We start from the raw sequence: 21058 nt of genomic DNA, 5'->3' as shown, positions 1-21058 counted from the left end.
TCCCTTCCAATCCCAAATCTTACTCTATCTACACTGCAACCTCCAATCCCTATACTCCTTAATTCTTTCTCAGGCCATCTCTCCTGCACTGGTCACACTTCCTTCTTAGATAAGAAACCTTATTCCTTTGATTAACTAGTTCAAATCTACACTGACCTTCATGTATAATGTTTCACTAGGATGTCCCTAAACTTCATATCTTGTATATATCAGTCATTGGTCTTGGTATCAACTAAATCAGAATATAATGGAATTTCTCCTGCAGATGAATAGGCTAACTTTAGATTTCTTCTTGACAAAAATATTTTAGAAATGGAATTTGTTTGCTTACTTTTATGAATTTATTTTATTTAAACTTTAAACCCTACCTATAGTGATAAAGCAAAATATTGATCCAGATAGTTCCTATATATTAGTTATCACTCTAGAAATTACTTTTAAAGAAAATTTAAATGGTTACTTCTAATGATTGCATTTGTTTAGAACTGTAACTTTATAAACTTTGTATACATATTTGCATAGATGCACTTATACTTATACAGATGATATTATAATTACTGATTTTAAGTTCTCAATAGGACTATAGCTTCCTGAAATGTAAATTATAATTCTAATATTTGCAGCTGTAAGAACCAGCTTTTTTTTAGTGAAAGCTGGCATTTAATTCTATTCCTTCCTTTCACTTTCTATTTACTTCCTGTCTTTTATGAAGAAAAAGAAACAGGGGACTCCCTCTGTGCTTTTGAATCCTATACATCTGTTGGTCAATTAGCACTTTGTTTAGAAGTTGCTAATTGGTGTTTCAACTGGAGAAAATGCTCCAATATCTACATGGGTGTATACCATGTACCTCAGAGAAGACAATCAAAATCTGAAGCCTCTCTTTGAAATTCAACCATTTCATTTTGAATAGAATAAAATTATTTTGTTCCAGAAATGAAATCACTTGAAGTATTTCTAATTACACTTCCTAAGTTAGTAAGAGGGTGATGCAGAGCTGAGTGACCATAGGGAGAATTCCTCACACCTTATTCCAAGCTATAGAATATAGTAAAAAAAAAATAGATGCTGTGACATCATGGCAAAACACATTTCAAAACATTGTGAAAGATTTTATTATTGGCTGCTGTATTTTATTTCATTTTGTTTTATTTTATTATAGCTAACAATTCTTCTGAAGAATTTTATGTTTAATTATTATGGATAAGTCAGGATAGACTATCCAGTTATATTGAAGCAAATATTCTGAGTACTTCATCTATCTGATTATACAATTTACTTTAAGAAGATATAGATGATTTCTTTTTTTCCTAGCATGATATGTTAAATACTGTGCTAGTCTTGAAGTCAGGAAGACATTAGTCCAAATCCTGTCTCTAGAATTTATTAACTGAACCTCAGGCAATTATTTAAAACTTCATGGAAAAGATGGTTGTAAAAAGCACAACAACAAAATTATAGGTCTTTAATACATTGATGACGATTTCTTGCATGTAGTCAACAATTAAATATGTACACAGACACATATATATCAAATTGGTTTGAATCAAAAATTATCAAACAGTATTTATTATGTATAAACACCAAAAAGAAAACATCTGGTTTTTGCAGAGTATCAACAAGACAGTCCTTATTTCCAAGGAAATTGAAACAGTTTTTAAAATTAGAGAATTCTAAAACTGGAAGAAGTCTAAGAAGTAATCTTATTCAACCACAATATAAATCATTTATTGCTCTAAGAAGTTTTTGACAAGGATATTTTATTTTCATAATTGGCAAACTAAATTAATCACTGAATTAAATAATTTAATTCCAAAATAAAACAATCTGCATAATATGTCCTACTTGACATTTCTCTATTCATCTTTTAATTTTGCTGAACAGATCCTAACATTACTAACCACAAATTAACTAAATGGACTGAACAAGAATATAAAGTGAAAATGTCTGGTATACTTCCATTTGTGATACCTTGAGAAACATTAAAGGTTTGGGCAATCATTTAGAAGCCAGTTGGATCAAATTTGATGAAGTCATGTCATAAGTTGAGATTCAGGCATAGTAGATAAAATTTAAATGGGATAATCTTCCCCATAAATAAAAAATAATACAAAAAATACTCATTGTTAAATTGAGGTTTTGTATTATCATTTGTCTTTTTTTTGTTTTAAATACTTCCCTTTACACTTTTTTTGTTTGAATTTTGCAGTTAACAAGATTTTAAGCAAAGAGCTAGAGTGTCACTTTACTTTTTCATTTTTTTTAAGTTTTTTTTTTTGCAAGGCAATGGGGTTAAGTGGCTTGTGAGGGTATAAGATACAGGGTGTTTTTTTTTTAAGTCTATAGAAGATTAGAACTGTTTTAAATTTGCTCAAATTTACTCAAAGACTTTGGGACATATATATATATATATATATATATATATATATATATATATATATATATATTTATATAAGAGTTCTTGAGTCAAATGAATTTCCAGTCTAACAATTTTGAATGTTTTAACCATATTTCTTGGGCATTATTTCAAAGCAACAGTTCTACTTAAAGCGCGCACACACACACACACACACACACACACACACACAAAGCTCAAAGTGTTATCTTAAAATGAATGTTAATCTTCACATTTGCATAAATTTGCATAAGAGAATCTTACTCCATCAATGTTAACTACAATAAAAGAGTGCATTAACACAGTTTATTTTAATCATATTCATACTCCTTTATATATCACATTAGAAATACTATGTTTTGGGTAAAATCAAATTATTTTGATCACATTCAAATATATTTCTACAAATATATTCATATTCTGAATGAGAAACGACATTATGAGGATATAGGGTACTATTGTAACAAATAATACATGACATGTAATATATTATAATAATATAATTATATTGCCATATATTATTTACAGTATGTATTATGTGTGTGTATTACATGACATATAATATTGTGTTTTTATGTAATTGTGTACGTGCATTAGCATTGGTACCCAGAGTCTAAACAGTGAGGGCAAGGACATTTCTTTTATTTCAGCACCTGCTATAAGGAAATGATTTCAGGATAATCACAGATATTCAAGAATTTCTCACAAATCCCAACTTATTTTTCACTTGAATGATATATACCCAGGATCGATATTATTTTTTTCAGGCTTTACATATGATAAAGAAAATTATTTTTGTTTAAACTATAAATCCAATAAGGCACTCGAGCCTCCAAAAATGAATCATCAACTTAGTCTAGACAAGCCCAAGGTCAAGTTATTAGTGATTACATGACATAACTGAAATGATTCATGAAGTTAATTTTTTCAGAAAAGAATTATTGTGACTTTAATGAAAGAGAAAAGCCTTGAAAACACCGCTTCCCTAGGCTTTTTTTTTTAAAATAGTTCTCCCTGTTTTCCTATTAATTATACCAAGGAAAGTTCCTCTGGGTGAGAGAATCCTCCGGCCTAAAAAGCAGAGTAATTCAATTTTAGGTCAGATCAACTAGGATGAAGTGAACTCATGTTGCTCAGATAAGCTTCATAACATGCTGGTCTTTGACCATGCCCCCTGGACTCCTAGTCATCAATGATTTTGAGGCAACCAAGATCACCAAAGTTGCTTCTCAGCCCCCTCAATTTTGCAACAAAATGAAGGTAGGGCTTTCTGAACAATAACAAGAAACAAAGTACTATAACAGACCTCCCGGACTGCCCAAATTAGTAATCAATATCTAAAAATATGCCAATGTCCTTAACCCTGCTGCCAACTATTCAAGATTTTTATTACCCAGTTTTTATCTAGCTGCCCATTTTTGAACTGATCAGCTGCTACTTGCAGTCTCACTGATGCAGGGGCTCACTGTCTGCCAGGGCATCACTCTCTGCCATATGACTTGAAGTGCTACCTATATCTAACTTCTGCTTAGTAACTATAAGTCAGTACACATGCTGTGGGCCAGAATGTTACTGCCCATTACTAAGTTACATATATGTGGTTGAATATTAATTATATTTTAATATTCTCTGTACCTGAACAGGTAATAAAATTGTTTTAGTAAGTAAAGCTTCAAGTGAGGAAGAGATCAAGTTTCATTTTGGGACCCATTTTCCAAAGAAAATTGTTCAAATCTGAGCAGTCCTTAGTCCAAATAGTAAAAGAAGGGAAAGGAAAAGCCTTATATAGTATCTACTATGAACCAGGCATTGTCTAAGTGCCTTTTACAAGGATTATTTCATTTGATTCTCACAGCAACCCTGCAAGGCAGGTATATTGGACCCACTTTATAATTGAAAAAAATGAGGTAAATATAGGTTTAGTGACTCAGCCTCATTAGGAGCCTTGATTTGAACGATATCACCTTTCTGATTCAGGGTCTAGGGCTTTATCTACCATGTTAACAACTACCTGGAGAGCAGTTATTACATTGCATTACATTTTTTTATCAGACTCATACCTGGGTTTCAGGTAAATCCACAAGGATAAAGTAGGAGAATAGTTAATTCAAGTGCTTTAGGGATGTTTTCACAGGGACCCAGTCCTGCAAGACCTTCACAGTGAAACAAATAAAAAGAGAGAATAAAATACGTAATTTTTTAAATGGATATCATGTTTGCATCTTAAAGAGCACATTATTATCAGACTACTACTTTAGGAAACAGACTATAATAATTTTAGGTTCACTATATTCTCATAGAAGTAATGTGTAAATTATCCTACTAGTCACACAACAAAGCCCTTCTTATTTTCTTGGAAAATGTAATCTGAACCTGCTCTAAGAAAAATTACATTGGATCTGAAACCCTGTGTGATCTGGATTCAAATTCCGGTTCTGTTTCTACCTATGTACCTCTCCAGGCCAAAACCTCTTTATCTGTATTATAAAATGATCAGATTAGATCACTAGTCTGTTATTTACATATAACATACTAGGGCAGACATTCTTTTTTAAATTCTATTTTATTATATTTTATTTTCCCAAATTTCTTGCAAATATAGTTTTCAACATTCATCTTTTTATATACTCTTTCACATTTTCTCTCTCCAGCTCTTCCTTCTACCCCCATCATGGCAGCTATTAATTTAATATGGGTTGCACATATTCAATTGTGTTTAACACACTTCCTTATTAATCATGCTGTGAAAGAAGAATGATAAATAAAGGGGGGGACCATGAGAAAGCGAGGAAAAAAAACATAAAAGAAGTTTTAAAAAATGAGCATAGTATGTTTTCATCTACATTCAGTATCCATATCTTTTTTCCTCTGGATGTGGATGATACTTTCCATCACAAGTCTCTTAGTATTGTCCTTGTAGAGCACACCTTCTTAATATTTTTTGTGTGTTATAGTTTGTTTTAGACATTTGGGGAAACCTATTATAGAACCTTTCTCAGAAGAATGTTTTTAAGTGAATAAAGTAAAATATATAGGATTACAAAGGAAATTAATTATATCGAAATACTGTTATCCAAATACTTTTAAATGGTTTATAGATCTCTGGTCTCAGGTTAGGAACAACTGTACTGAATGTTCTCTAATATGTCTTTAAACACTAAATCTTACAGTCCATATCCAAAAGTTATTTAGCTCTCAAAAGAAAGAAAGAAGCGAAGAAGAAGCAAAAAAAAAGAAACAAAGAAAGAAAGAAAGGAAGGAAGGAAGGAAGGAAGGAAGAAAGAAAGAAAGAAAGAAAGAAAGAAAGAAAGAAAGAAAGAAAGAAAGAAAGAAAGAAAGAAAGAAAGAAAGAAAGACAAAAAAGCTCCTTCCCCCTGGAAAGTTGTCCATTATCTTTATATTCTCCCTAAATGACACTGTATAACATTCAGTAAATTTCAATCTATACTATGTTAAACTGAAAAGTCACTGTATTCAAAGTTTAAAAAAAATCCCCCACTTCTCAGAGAAAAAAAAAATAAAAGAACCTTGAGCTTACAATAGGACTATTGGTATTAAAAGAAATGCTTTGAATTTTTCCTATGAAAAAAACAACCTTTGTGTATGTGAAATTCACAGGTCTCCCAGGCATTCTGGGAAAACTTTGAAACCTGCAGTGTCAGTTATTTCTTATTGATGATTTGCCTTGATCAAGTTAATTAGCTATTCTTTGTTTGGGGCTAAACTGTCTACATAAACAGTTAATTCCACACAAATTATTTGGCTGTGCAGTTTTCTTTTCTACTGCTTTGGTACATTTACGTAATTAGCAAAACTATAGCCTGAGCAAATTTCCCCATAAATGTATAGTTTGGTGATCATGCATTATAATTATTTTCTCATTTTATAATGTGCTTGCTAATATTTTTTTAAATTAACTATAGCACAACATGACCATTCTAGCAGCTTTTCTTAGGTATAGACATGATGCATTCATTATGTATGCATTGCTGGTTTGAGTAGAAATACACCACATCCTTGCTATATTCAGACAGGGAAAATCAAATTATTTGATCAATGAAGGAAAAAAGAAGATCAAACACAGAAGATTTGAAATTATCTCTAAATCAGTATAGCTGTCTTGCTACTTATTTTTTCCTATGACCACTTAGAATATAAGTATATGAATAAAACAGTCTAGACATCCCAATAGTTTTATCTCTATTTTTCCAAACAAATTTTTTCAATTTTGCAATAGAAACTAAAAATGTAAAATATATAAACATTTCTCAAAAGAACATATTCTCCAGCTTTTATTACCTCCTCAAAACAATTTACCTTATATTTTTTAAAATACATTTTTATTGATCTTCTCTTTTTATACATCACTATAATTTTCACCAGGATCACTTTCCCTCTCCTTTCTAGAAAATCATCTAACATAACCAAAGGTGATTTAGATGAAAAGAGAAAAAAATCAAAGTAATAGATTACTTCATCAAAAATTGAAAAATATGTACAATGTACAATACTCCACAACAAGGTTGGGAGGTGGGTATTTTCTCATATATCTTTTTGAGACATGTTTTTTTCCTTTGTAATTTCATAACATTAACTTTTGGTTTATATGTATTTCTGTGTGTGTGTGTGTGTGTGTGTGTGTGTGTGTGTGTATTTACATTATCATTAAGAATTGTTAATATTAATTTCTTGATTTTTACTTCACTCCGTATTCTGTCATAAGATTCTCCTTACTTCACTATGCTTTTCTGTATTCATTGCAATGTGAGCAAGCACTCACAAGGTGGTCAGAAAATGCAATACCAGAACACCCGAAAGGACTCTCTTAAGAACTTTAGAATGTGGGGCAACTAAGTGGAGTAATGGATAGAGCACCAGCCCCAGAATCAGGAAGACTTCAGTTGAAGTCCTACCTCAGATACTTAGTAATTACCTAGCTGTGTGGCCTTGGGCAAGCCACTTAACCCCATTGCCTTGAAAAATTAAAAAAAAAAGAATTAATTATACAGCATGGGAGACATTGGCAAAGCACCACCCATCATGCCATGCCATCTTCAGAGATGGTGCTGCACTCTATGAGGAAGGGAGAATTGAAGAAGTTTAAAGGAAGGAAACATGACATACTTAGGTTTGAAGTAACCACCCCATATGTTCACATAGATTATTGATGCCCTACTTGTGATAGAGCATTCTTAACTTGCATTGACCTGATCATCTACAGTTGGACACAGTGTAATTTGTCTCAGATATAGTGATGTCATTTGAGTCTTCTTCAGTAATGAAGTACAAGAATCAACCAACCAACAGTGAACATTTCTTACAAAACAACAATATTCCTTTCCAGTACTTTTCTACAATTTGTTTAGCTATTCCCTATTATGTCTCCAATTTTTTGATACACTACTACTACTACTATTCCTGGAGTATAATGAAAGGATATAGATATTTTAGTCAATTTGCTTAATTCCAAATTACTTTGTAAAATCAATGTACTGTTTTATAGCTTCACCAAAAATATGCTAGTGTGATGATCATCCCAAAACCCTGTTTTGGAAGTATTCTAATGCCAACATTCTCTTACTTAAAATTTTATTTGGGAGATAAATAAGGCACTCAAATAATTGAACAAAAGGAATTTCAATTTGCATAACATCAATAACAGTAAGACAAATTTTCTTTGGTAGATGCAGCTTCCCTCACCTCTTCATGGAAATATTTCTGATTAGCAGATCATCAAGAAATAGTAATTTCAATGATCTTAGGCATCTGCCAAATCTGATGGCTCAGACTTTTTATATCACTAGATAATTGGAATTTAGGTTGGGGAAACATAAGTTCTATCATATAATATACCTTAGTGATAAGGCCATAAATTCTTCTAGATGAGCTTTCTAATTTTTATTTGCATTCCTCCTTGAGTGGATTATTTCATAGACAATACTAATGGAAGAGGGAACATCAAAATTAAATCAAAACAAAAATGTTGAGGAGAGCAAAAGAAAACCTGAATCACTTTATCCAGTTCAAAAAGACAAAATGTCAAGTATTTTACTTGTTAGTTTTCTGGTATGAGCAATATAGGTGTTAAAAAGAAGATTGAAGATTATGTGGGGGCAAAACAGAAAGAAAGAAAAATGTGGCACTAAGCAAAATTTCATATCCTAAGTCTTCTACCTTCAGAGGAACCAAGTCTCAAAATCAGATCTCAAAGTTTGGTCCTTGTGGTGGGTGATGCCAAATCATTGCTAATCACCAAATGATCTACTAAAACAAGTTGGTAATTATGAACCAGAACTGCACCAGGAACATCAAAGGCACAGTAGAGATAATAACATCTTCTATACAGTTGTAGATTTTTCTGCAGTTGTGAGATGGGGATGATAATCAGAACTACTTCCAGAAGTAATTCCATCAGGACCACAGCGTGGACATTTCTGGCATAGTCAACAATTCTTCATCATGTATTAGTGTCATCTTTAGAAAATGGCTAAAATGTAATGTTTCTTCCATATATCAATACTTTCCCTTCCTGCCCTCATCCCCCCAAAATCTCCTACTTAACTAGGTCTCAACAGGGAAAAATACCAAATCTTTCTTTCTTTATGATCCTCTCCTAAAGTTTGCCTTCCTTTCTTAACTTCCATGAGGTAAGAATTGTACCCCACTTTTCATCCAATGATGTGAGGTGATTTCTATTCTTCCTTGTAAATTCACAAATACCATCATTACATAGGAATAATTTTACCTCCTTCTTGTTATAAGAAAACAGAGCATTCTTATCAGTTCTACCCCACGGTCCTCAAATTCCTCTTTGGGCAGAAGTTGTCCAAACCAACACTGCAGAAGAGACTTGTTAATTAAGGGAAACCTGAGTCATTTGCTCAGGTATACTAATCTCCCAGAGAAGTGGAGACCCTGCTATCTGAAGGGAGGGGAATAATTAAGTCCTGTAGGGGTCAACTAGAAAAATATCTGAAGGCCATCCATTCTCATCAGGTAGATTTTTCTTAAGACTAAATCAAGAAAGGGTGAAACTAGAGAGCGCTTTGTCTTCCTGGGATAACATTGATTTGTCAAATACTTGGATTTTGGAAGACATGGCATACAATTATGATAGTCAAGGACATGTAAATCAAGCTGTTGTTTTAAATCTTAAAATTTTCACTAATTGCATGGTGTGGTTGTTATGTGGGTAGATGTTATGCAGGCTGCCTGAATCTTGGTTCTCCTTTGGAAAAAAGATATCACCAATCAGAAGCTGTGTTTCAGAGGAGCATTTTTTAAAATAGATGTCCTCTGTGAGAGTTTTAATGGTTGCTGATACTGTGATAGATATGACTGGCAATGAAATACCATCTTGGATACCTCTCTATTTCAAAAGGTCAAATCTCTAGCATTTAGATGGTAGAAGAGAAACCAATTTGCCAATTGGAGACAGGTTAGAAGCCATGGGGAATCTTTGCAATTGATCTTTCAGAAATGGGGGGGCTCTATTTGACATGAGTAGTTTAGTTGAACAGAAGTAACTGCCTCACCCTTTATTAGAGGACACACCATAACATGGAATCATGGTTTCCATGTTCATATTGGTGATATCCAAACTCCTCTTAAAAAGGCATCAATTTTTTTATTTGGTTCATATGTTTGTCCTTCATTCCTGATGAAGACCATGACATCAAGGAGATGATATCATGACAAGCATATGAATTGGATTTGAGTGTGGGGAATGCTGTGCTAGCTCACCAACCTCACTTTCTCCTCCAGAGCCATCTGAGTACAGTGACCAGATATGAATCAGCATGACTGAAGATAGCCCCAGATGCATGGCAATCAGGGTTAAGTGGCACAGTCAACAGTGCCCAAAGTCATACAACTAGTAACAGTCATGTGTCTGAGGCTGGATTTGTACTCTTTCTTCTTACCTAATTTTTTACATATTGAATATTTCAGGTGAAACATTAGGAAGTGTCAGAGTCCTTATAAAACTAAACCCGAAAGTCTTCTCATTCAGAAATCTTTTGAATGGGATATTCAAAAGGCTGACAATTTGATCTCCCAAATGCAAAAAAATGTCAAAAATCAATTCAAACACAGTACATTTACCATAGCCTGCACTGAAAAAAAGAGATAGACAACTTAAGAAACAATCTTGATTTTATGGAACTCCCTCTTCTATAAAATGTTTTATTACTTTGAGCAATGCTTAGGTGGAAGGCTGAGTTTTCCACAGTGAAGTCTGCATATATAGAAGATCTAATATTTTGTGTGAAATTGAGTGTGAAAATAGATGTCTATGAGACAAAATTAGCCTGACATTTCTTCTTTTAAAGAGGAGCCCAAGAAGCATTTTCCTAAAATTATCACAAAGAATTATTTTAATGATTGGAATAAACTATAATCTTTCCAAATACGATCAAGAGTGAAACAAGGATGTCTTTTATCATCAATATTATTCAAAATCATATTAGAAATTCTAGCAATAGCATTAAGAGAAAAAAAGAAATAAGAATAGGCAATGAAATTAAACTCTATTTTTGCTAATAATATATTATACTTTGAAAATTCGAGATTCAATTGAAAAACTATCTGAAATAATTGATAATTTTAACAAAGTAGCAGGATATAAAATAAACCCACATGAATCATCAGCATTTCAATATATCACTAACAAACCTCTTAAAAAGAGATACTAAAAGATAATTCATTTTAAAATATCCATACATAATTTAAAATATTTAAGAATGTACCTGCCAAGACAAACCTAAGAACTACATAAAGATAATTATAAAGCACTTTTTATAATTAAAAATCAGATTTAAATAATTGAAGGAATATAGATTTTTCTTGAGTGAGTGAAGTCAATACAATAAATGACAACTCTACCTAAACTAATCTACTCATTCAATGTCATTCTAAGTAAGTTCTCAAAAACATATCATCAAGCTATAAAAATAATGGCAAAATTTATGTGACAGTACAAATGTTCAAGATTAAGCTTAAAGAAAGATGTAAAGAAAAGAATTTCACCAACACCAGATCTTAAACTGTAATATAAAGAGATAATTATCAAAACAAACTGATACTGTCTAAAATATAGAAAAGTAGATCAATCAAACAAGGTTGGCATACATACACAAAAGAAAATGCTTTAAATAATGGTACTTGATAAATACAAATATTTTAGCTTTGAGGATAAAAAAATCATTATTTGGTTAAAAAAGGGAAAACTGGAAAGCTGACTGGCAGAAATTAGGCATAGATCAATATCTTACAACATGTAGCAAAATAAGATCAAAATGGATACATGATTTTGATTATAAAAGAAGATAATATAAGTAAATCAGTATGATCAAACATATTATCTATCAGAATTATGAATGGGAAGGAAGATAGGCATAAACAAGTGATAGAAATCATAGTGAAATGTAAAATGGATCAATCTGATTACATTAAGTGAAAAATGTTTTGTACAAATAAAATCAGTTTGGGACAGCTAGGTGGTGCAGTGGTTAGAGCACTTACTTTGAAGTCAGGAGGAACTGAGTTCAAATTTGGCCTCAGACACTTAATAATTACCTAGCTGGGTGACTTTTGACAAGTTGCTTAACCCCACTGCCTTGCAAAAAACAAATTAAATAATTAAAATAAAAATAAAACTAGTATTGTCAAAATTAGAAGGAAAAAAAGAAAATTGGGGAAAATATATAGACATTTTTCAGATAAAGATTCCAAATCTATGGAGAGTTTTGTCAAATTTATTATTCATTCCCCAATTAATAAATGCCAAAGAAAGTGAACAAAAACTTTTTCAATGAAGAAAGAATTCAGTCATATACAAATTTTTCTTAATAAATTTTAATTAGATAAAGGAAATTCAAAATAATTTTATCATCCCACCTATCAGATTGGACAAAATGATAGAAGAAAGAAATCATAAATGTTGTAGAAAATGTGTAAAAATTTAATATACTGTTCATGGAACTGTGTACTTATCTCAACTATTTTGGATAACTACTTGAAATTGTGATCAAAAAGTAATAAAAATAAGATTTAACAATGCCATTATTAGGACTGTTTCTCTAGGTGATTAAGGAAAAAGGAAAAGAAAATATAAATTCTAAAATATTTATAACAGTTTTCTTTGCAATGGAAAAGAAATGGGAATTTAGGAGATGTCCATCATTGGAGAATGACTAACCAAATCATGATATATGATTATGATGGAATACAACTCTGTTGTGAGAAATAAAAAAAAAAGCATAAAAAGGCTTGGATAAAATAATGAAGAGTGAAGAATAACTATGAATGACTAAGTTATCCTGAATACCACAAATATTCAAATTAACTTAAAAAAAATAACTGTGGAAGAAGATACTCTATGCCTCCAGAGAAGGAATTGATAATTAGAAGTATACTTAGTATGGATTTACTCTCATGTACACCTAGCTATATATATATATATATATATATATATATATATATATATATATATATATATATATATATCCATAAATGCACATATATATATATGTATATGTGTACAGATATGTATATGCATGTGAATGGTGACCTTCTCTACTTCAGGTTGCAAAAAATAAATCAAATTAAGTTACAAATAAAAGAAAGGAAGGAGTTGTAGTTTTGGGGTCAAAAAGCCTGATTTTGTCAAAAATAATATATGCAATGTCAGAACAAATGATCAGAGAATTTAGAGCTGTTATTTACTTTATTTTTTATTTTTTAGGTTTTTAGGTTTTTGCAAGGCAAATTCGGTTAAGTGGCTTGCCCAAGGCCATACAGCTAGGTAATTATTAAATGTTGGAGACCAGATTTGAACCCAGGTACTCCTGACTCCAAGGCTGGTGCTTTATCCACCATGCCACCTAGTTGCCCCTGTTATTTACTTTAATTATAATTTAGACCCAAAACTTCACTTTCATTTTTTGGAATCTGAGACCCAGCATATATTAGTGACCTATCTAAGATTTTGCAAGTAGTAGCTTACAGATTTGGTATTCAAATCTGAATTTAGGATTCTTTCCAAGATACAATATTTCTGCCTTTGAAATTTGTTGTGAGTAATAATACTTCTGTTATCTGTGTAACAAAGTTGTTGTGGAAATAAAATTGTATAATAAAAATAAATAATTTTATTTTACAAAAATTGACATGTAAATGCTGGTAATTTATGGGTAATAAATATATTTTAAGTAGCCTATGTAAAAGTATTGTTATTAATCATGTTTCTATCTATTGGCATAAATTAATTTATTTAACAAGACCATTTCAAACTTCTCCTTGTAGATAACAATTTTCTACATACTGAATTTCAGTAATAGGCTGTCTCAAAAAATTAATTTATTAATGGATGTATTTTGTCTTCATATTAGTTAATGCAAAAACCTAATTTGTACAACATTTATTAGAGATAGTATGATAGGTTCTAGTAATATTTGTACCATTTTTTGGATAATCTAAAGAATTCAGGAAATATAATAAAATTTTCATGCTCAAATACTTGATTCAGAGTTCATAACAAACCTGTTAGCTACTTTTGGTCAAATGTATTAAAATCAAAAGTCACATTTTTGTCTATGACAATTGGATTTCTTATCCATTTGTATCTGGAAGTATCTATATCTTTTAAGTAAATTGAGATTTATTTCTATAGAACAATCAAATCATTATTAAGATAATTTTTGTTTCTTTTATCTCATTTGTATGGAAGATAATTTTTAATTGGGAAAATTATAAAATATTATTTTAAATCTATTATCCCTAAGTATAACTTAAATCTAGTCCCTTTATCTTTCAAGTCAGAGAATGTGTTTAATGGCTTTGCCCCAATTTAACATATTCACTTTTTCAGAAATTAATTACCGACTAAGTATTTGAATAGGATTATTTTTGTTATAAAGCATTTGTTCATCTTTATGATTATCAAAAGAAAAATTATTTATCTGAAATGCCTTTTGAAATACTCTGGTATCTAAAAGTGAACTTATTTCAAAAGTATATAGAAATATAGTTTGCTCTGTCATCCAAATCATTACTTAATTTTGCAGAATTCCATGGAATGGATTTTCTTAAAAAGTTGATTACTATTTTAATGGTCTGAAAATTTTATGCAACTCCTTTGTCATATTTCTTAATATAAGTGGATATTTATGGAGGATAATAGTTTTAATTAGTCTTTGTAGCCATTGTTTTTACTAATATTGAGTTAGCTTTGTCAGAATAGTATTCAGGAAAATTCCTTCAAAATGTCATTTTCATTTTAAAATTCCATCCATTATTCGTTAACTATCAATTTTCTCCAAAATCAATTTCAACAGTGTCCCACATCAATTGAATATCTTATGTACATTTGTTGCTTTATTTATTTGAAATTAAAAAAATAGGAAGATTCTAGTGTTCCAATTTATGTATGACATGTAGCCACTTCCTCTTGTCATTATTTTATTTTATTTTATTTTCAAGTAGTACCATTTGAAAGTACCTTACACATTCTTCACTAAGACCAGGATAACAGGCATTATTAAATTATCTTTGTGTCATATACTGTGGATTTAGATTCAGAATAATATTTTTAAATGCATAAAATAAAACAAAATACATGTTGTTAAAAGAAAATAAATTATATTGAAATGTAATTATTAAAATATTAAATAAATAACACAAGTTAAAGGACTAAAATTTAAGAACTCATAATCAGAAACATATAGCACTAACATTTCCTGTAGATTGAGATTATTCTAGTCTTCTCAATCGCATAGCACATTTGCAAGATCAAGCAATTCTTTTGTGGTCATATAACTATTTCAATGTGCTATTATTTAATTTTTCTAGGATTAAGTTTTGTCTTATCAACATAATATGCATAAAATGTCAATATTTGGTACAGTTAGGTAGAAGAATAGAGGTCAAATCCAGTTTTAGGCACTTAAAGGCATAAGTCATCAGTGTTACATGCAAATGATTTATTGTGATCACAGCAGATTATACTCAAAATCTAACATAAAATTATTCAAATTTGGTCTTGTTTGTCCCTACCACATGAAATAACTGCTTCATTGCTTTCACTGTCACATTCATAGAGAATTGAATCAAATTTATATAACTGAGTCTAATTGATAAATGACCAAAGAATATAAAATCAGTTTTCAGGTCAAATGTTTAAAAACTATCTAATGAAAAAGTAATCTAAATCCCTACTGAATGGAGAAATGTAAATTTAAAATTTTTAGGTATTACCCACACCTAATAGACTTGATTAATAGGACAGAAAGATCTATCTGTATTATTGGAAAGTTACATTTTGGGATCTCTATCAAGGAGGTGATTGGTAGAGTCTTTAGATTTTTGTATTAAACTCTTGTTCCAGAATATCAAGTCAGTTTTCCTTGATAGTTCCCAAGATCCTTTTCTGATCAGGGCTTTCCTATAGTCTGATAATTTTTACATTATCTTTGCTAGATCTATTTTCTAGCTCTGTTGATTTTCCAATGAGACAGTTCCCATTGTTTTCTGTTTTCTAATTATTCTGGTTTTGTTTTATTATTTTTGATGTCTCAGAAAGTCGTTAGTCTGCATTTTATCAATCCAAATTTTTAAGGAATTACTGTTTTCAATGAGTTTTTGTATCTACTTTTTTCATTTGACCAATTCTACTTTTAAGTAGTTTTTTAATTTATTTTTGTGCTTCCTTTTCTACTTGATCAATTCATTTTTTTGTTTTTGTTTTTGAAAAGCAATGAGATTAAATGACTTGCCCAAGTTCACACAGCTAGGAAATTATTAAATGTCTGAGGCCAGTTTTGAACTTAGGTCCTCCTGACTCCAGGGTCAGTACTCTATCCACTGCACCTACCTAGTTGCCCTGATCAATTTTGCTTTTTAAGGAGATCTCTTCGGGGAACTTTTGTATATCTTTTTTCCATTTGGTCAATTTAACTTTTCTTTATACATATTTTATATAAACATGTTTATGAATGGATATGGATATGTATGTGTGTATATTATTTATATACATAAATATACAGATAGATGAATAGAGAGACAGATAGAATAGAGACAGACAGATGGCAGATAGATCTGACATTCTTCTCATCATTGGATTTTTGTACATCTCTTGCCATTTGGCCTATTCTCTTTTTTTAAAGTTTTATTTTCTTCAACATAGAGAGCACAGTCTCCTATGTTTCAGGAGTTTTGTGACTGTATTCATAGATTCTTCTAGTGACCTGTAAATCTTCAATTCTTCTTTGAAAGTATGATGTTTACTACTTTCTTTACCTATGTACTGGTCTCTGAGTGATCAAAAGCACTCTTTTCTGCCTGGGAACTTTGATTATGGTTGTTACATTTCCAGTCAGAAGTTCAAGTTTGCTAGTGCTCCTCCTAACTGGGAGATTGCCAACCAAGACTTTGGGATTAGGCAGAGTAACGGAGTTCTAGTTTAGCAAAGAGACCCCTGTAATCTCCCTCTGCCCAATTCTTTGAGCCCCTGACCATCTATGGACTGAAATCTCCAAAATCTACCACTACCATCACTGGTCCAGTAGCTCCCAGTCCTGCTCCTGGATTTCTGGAACTTGGTATGGACTGGAGTCGAGTTTAAGGGGCTAAGGTCTGCACTGAACTATGTTCTATTCTAACCCTAATGTAAGAGACCTTTTCTACTAACTGTCCAGTTAACTTAAATTTGTTTTGTCTCAAAAATGATCTCTTTACTGTTATTTTCATTATTATCCTTTTGTAGGTTTGTTGTTTTTGTTCCTAAATTTATTTTATGGAATATTATAAAGGTGTTCTGTTTGGTTTTGGGGTACCTCAGGCAAGTCTTTGCCTTTTCTCTGTCACCTTGTCTCTGAATAAGTCTTCTGTTGAAGAATCAGTGTATTTGAATTAGCAAAATCTTTCTCATTTTCCTGCAGAAAGGTGGCAATAATATATAAGAAAATGTACCTGTTCCATGCACAGTAAAGGCTTCATATCGTTTACTAATGTATTTTCATCAGTTTCTGAACTGATTGATCTCCATGCATTTAGGTAATGTTATCTTTCGCAATATGTTTTGCATCCTTCCTTGAAGAGAAGGAAGCAGACATTTATAACTTCTTTTAAAGTTTAAAGTTTGAAAGCACTGTCTGTGTGTGTGTGTGTGTGTGTGTATGTTTGGATTTGGTAGTGAAAGGGGGATAGGTTAGGAAAGTCAATTTCACTTCTAGTAACAAAATAATAAGAACCACATAAAACTTGACTTTTTTAAATTGAATCACTATCACCATTTATGAATTTGAAAACAGAATTTAGTAAAATTAAAATTAACAAAGGTTAATTAACTTATAGCACTTTCAAAGATTCCTTAAAAGTTTGCTTCGTAAAATAATATAAGTTCCAGTGTCTATTTTTTTGTTTGTTTCAGTGTTAACATATTTTATTCCTGCTTTATTTGAGGGAACAAATATAAAACTTGAAAAGTGTTGTTACTAGATTTTTTATTTTCCTAAGATTTAAAAAAAATTCAGAAAACACAGTGGAAACATACTGGCATCTCTGTGTGTCCACAGAATTTATTGCTTTAAGATTCTATCCTTTCAGATTTGTTTTAAAAAACCATAGTCTCAGCAAAATATAATATTCTCTCCCATTGTTTTGCATCAATTTGTATATTTAATTCAGCCACCTGATTTTCTAAAGTTCAAACATTTCCACACAATTCATAAACCCCACCAAGGAGGAAAGAATTTTGAAACCAGGTGCACAAGTCCCACTGATCCTACCAACTTCATTTCAATATAGATTTTAATTGGTACTATTGAAAAAGATTTATTGAAGCAACATTACAACTGGTTAAACTCCACCCTCTCATTATTGTTAATAATATTGAATTTGCAAATCTGGAAAATCTAATAAAATATCAGTGTTAGAAATTATCAGTCTCTTTGATTCTTCAGTGAATCAAGACAGCTAACCAATCTATGTCTTATGTGACATGCATTAAAATGAAATAAAATAACAACTACCACTACTACCTAACAAGAAAAAAATTCAATAATCTTATTGCCTGCAAATTTTATGATTGTGCCTCTAGTTATCTTCCATGGATATGAGGATCAGATCAATTAGTTTATTAGTTGTTTTTTTTTGTCAATAAATAACATCTGCTCTTAATGGATTACATGTGTTTCCTTGGTGAAAGCTTCATTATTGAAATTATGGACATGTACAACCTTTGCTTCACTCATTCAACAAATTTTTATTGAGTGCCCACTATGTGCAAAACATTCTGATTGTGTTTGAGGAGAAACAGGAACAGGAACATATAAAAAAAAAGATATGTCTTACACTCACATGAAAATTACAGTAATATAGAACTCCTATTTGAAATTTGCAGTTATTTTTTCTTCCTTTTTTTGGTGCAACTTTGACCTTGTATCTACAAATATTTGCTCCAACAATGCAGCAGACAAATTTGTCCAAAACTTATACAATGAATATGCTCATATTCTCCTTTTTGTGCTCTTCAGGGAATTCACGTCTTCCTCTTGTTCTCTTCGCTTTGTGGATACCAATACAGAATAGATTTACAACAAATCTTCTTTACCCATGATAAATGTTTCAGGAAATAGCCTTTATGCCATTTTTCTTGTCCAATTTTTAGGTGGTAATATGTTGTAGTCAACTCACAACAGCCTTTTATTATTCTTTACAGGACTTTAAACTTTAATTCTTTGTAGATTGTGGTATTAATGACTCATAGCCATATGATATTCCTTTTTATCCTACCTCTTCCCACACCCTCAATTTAAAATAAAAGAAATTATTTGAAGTAAATATGAATAGGCAAATAAAACTATTTAATACATTATCTACAATTAAACATATATGGGGTGGCTAGGTAGCACAGTGGATAACGCACTGGCCCTGGAGTCAGGAGTACCTGGGTTCGAATTCAGTCTCAGACACTTAATGATTACCTAGTTGTGTGGCCTTGGGCAAATCACTTAACCCCATTTGCCTTGCAAAAGCCTAAAAAAATATGGTACACTCTTTTATACTGAATTCATCACATCTCTATTAAAAGATAGGTAACATTCCTCATGATGGATCCTATGAATTGATAGTAAGCCATAACATTAATCAAATATCTGAAGTCCTTCAGAGTTGTCTTTAAAATGTCATTGCATTGTTTATTCACTTTGTTCAACTCATTTCAGTTCATAAGTCTTTTCATGTTTCCCTGAAACCATACCCTTCATTACTTTTTAGAAGTTAGTAATATTATATTACATTCATGTATTACCTTTTTTATTCATTCCTAAATGATGAATACTATCTTAGTTTCTAGTTCCTTGTTACTACAAAAAAGTATACAATAAATATATTTGTGTATATAAATTGTGCATGTAAAACCTGTTTGTTATCTTTGAGATACATCTAGCAGTGATATTCATAGATAACTAATATTATTTAATAACTGAATCATAACTAATTTGTAATTCAATTACTAGTTCTTTGATGGACTATTTTCCTAAAACCCCAACATTTGTTATTTTCCCTGTTGTCAATTTGCTAAGTCTAACTTCTATGAGATTGTATTTCTGAGTTGTTTTAATTTCCATTTTATTTGTAATATTATTAATATAACTATTTATGCCTTCAATTTCTTCCTTTGAAATTGCCTTTGCATAGCCTTTGACTATCATTGATGAATGTTGTTGGAAACTAAAGTCTCAACGTAACATTAGAAAATGACATTTATTCACTACTTCTTATTAAAAATCATCATTCAGGACAGCTAGGTGGTATAGTGGATAGAGCACCAGCCCTGGAATAAGGAGGACCTGTGTGACTTTGGGCAAGTCACATGATCCCAATGCCTTGCAAAAAATCAAACAAAAAAATCCTCACTCAATCTAAGTTTGTAATTAGAGAAAGATCTTAGGGATAAAGTGGAATCTGAAGTAGATCTAGAATTATTATTGGATTCAAGAAAAAATAGAAATTGAAAACAGACGTTTTTAATAGGATCATTTAATTCTATGTTTCTATTAAAAATACTTGTTTCCATTCATCAAGACATCTTTGAGAGTGAAATATTTTCTAATTGGCTATGTAGTGAATTAAGGAATAAACTTCTTTTTTTAACTTCTTCCCAAGAAAGTGTGCCTACTTTTTTTGTAGTAGAAAAGAATAAGAAATTGAGGGGATGCCCATCATTTAGGGAATGGCTAAACAAATTATGAGATATCTATATCTATCTATCTATCTATCTATCTATCTATCTATCTATCTATCTTTCTGTAAATGTATATATGTATATCTATATACATATGGAAACATATATAGTATACACATATTATATATATATGTATGTATATATATATATATATATATATATATATATATAGAGAGAGAGAGAGAGAGAGAGAGAGAGAGAGAGAGAGAGAGAAAAGATGATGGAAAAAGAAATCATGAAGGGCAGGATTTCAGGAAAAACCTGAAAAGAATTGTATAGATTGATGCTGAGTGAAATGAGCAGAATCAGAAGAAAATTAGACAGAATGGGGTCATGATCAATCATAATGACTTGTTCACCATAGCAGTACAATAATCAAAGATAATTTTAAAAGACCTGTAATAGAAAATGCCATCCAA

The sequence above is a fragment of the Macrotis lagotis genome, chromosome 5 (genome assembly GCF_037893015.1).
Source record: "Macrotis lagotis isolate mMagLag1 chromosome 5, bilby.v1.9.chrom.fasta, whole genome shotgun sequence".
NCBI classification, from domain to species: Eukaryota; Metazoa; Chordata; class Mammalia; order Peramelemorphia; family Peramelidae; genus Macrotis; species Macrotis lagotis.
The sequence above is the reverse complement of the archived record's forward strand: the minus strand, read 5'-3'. Positions refer to the sequence as shown.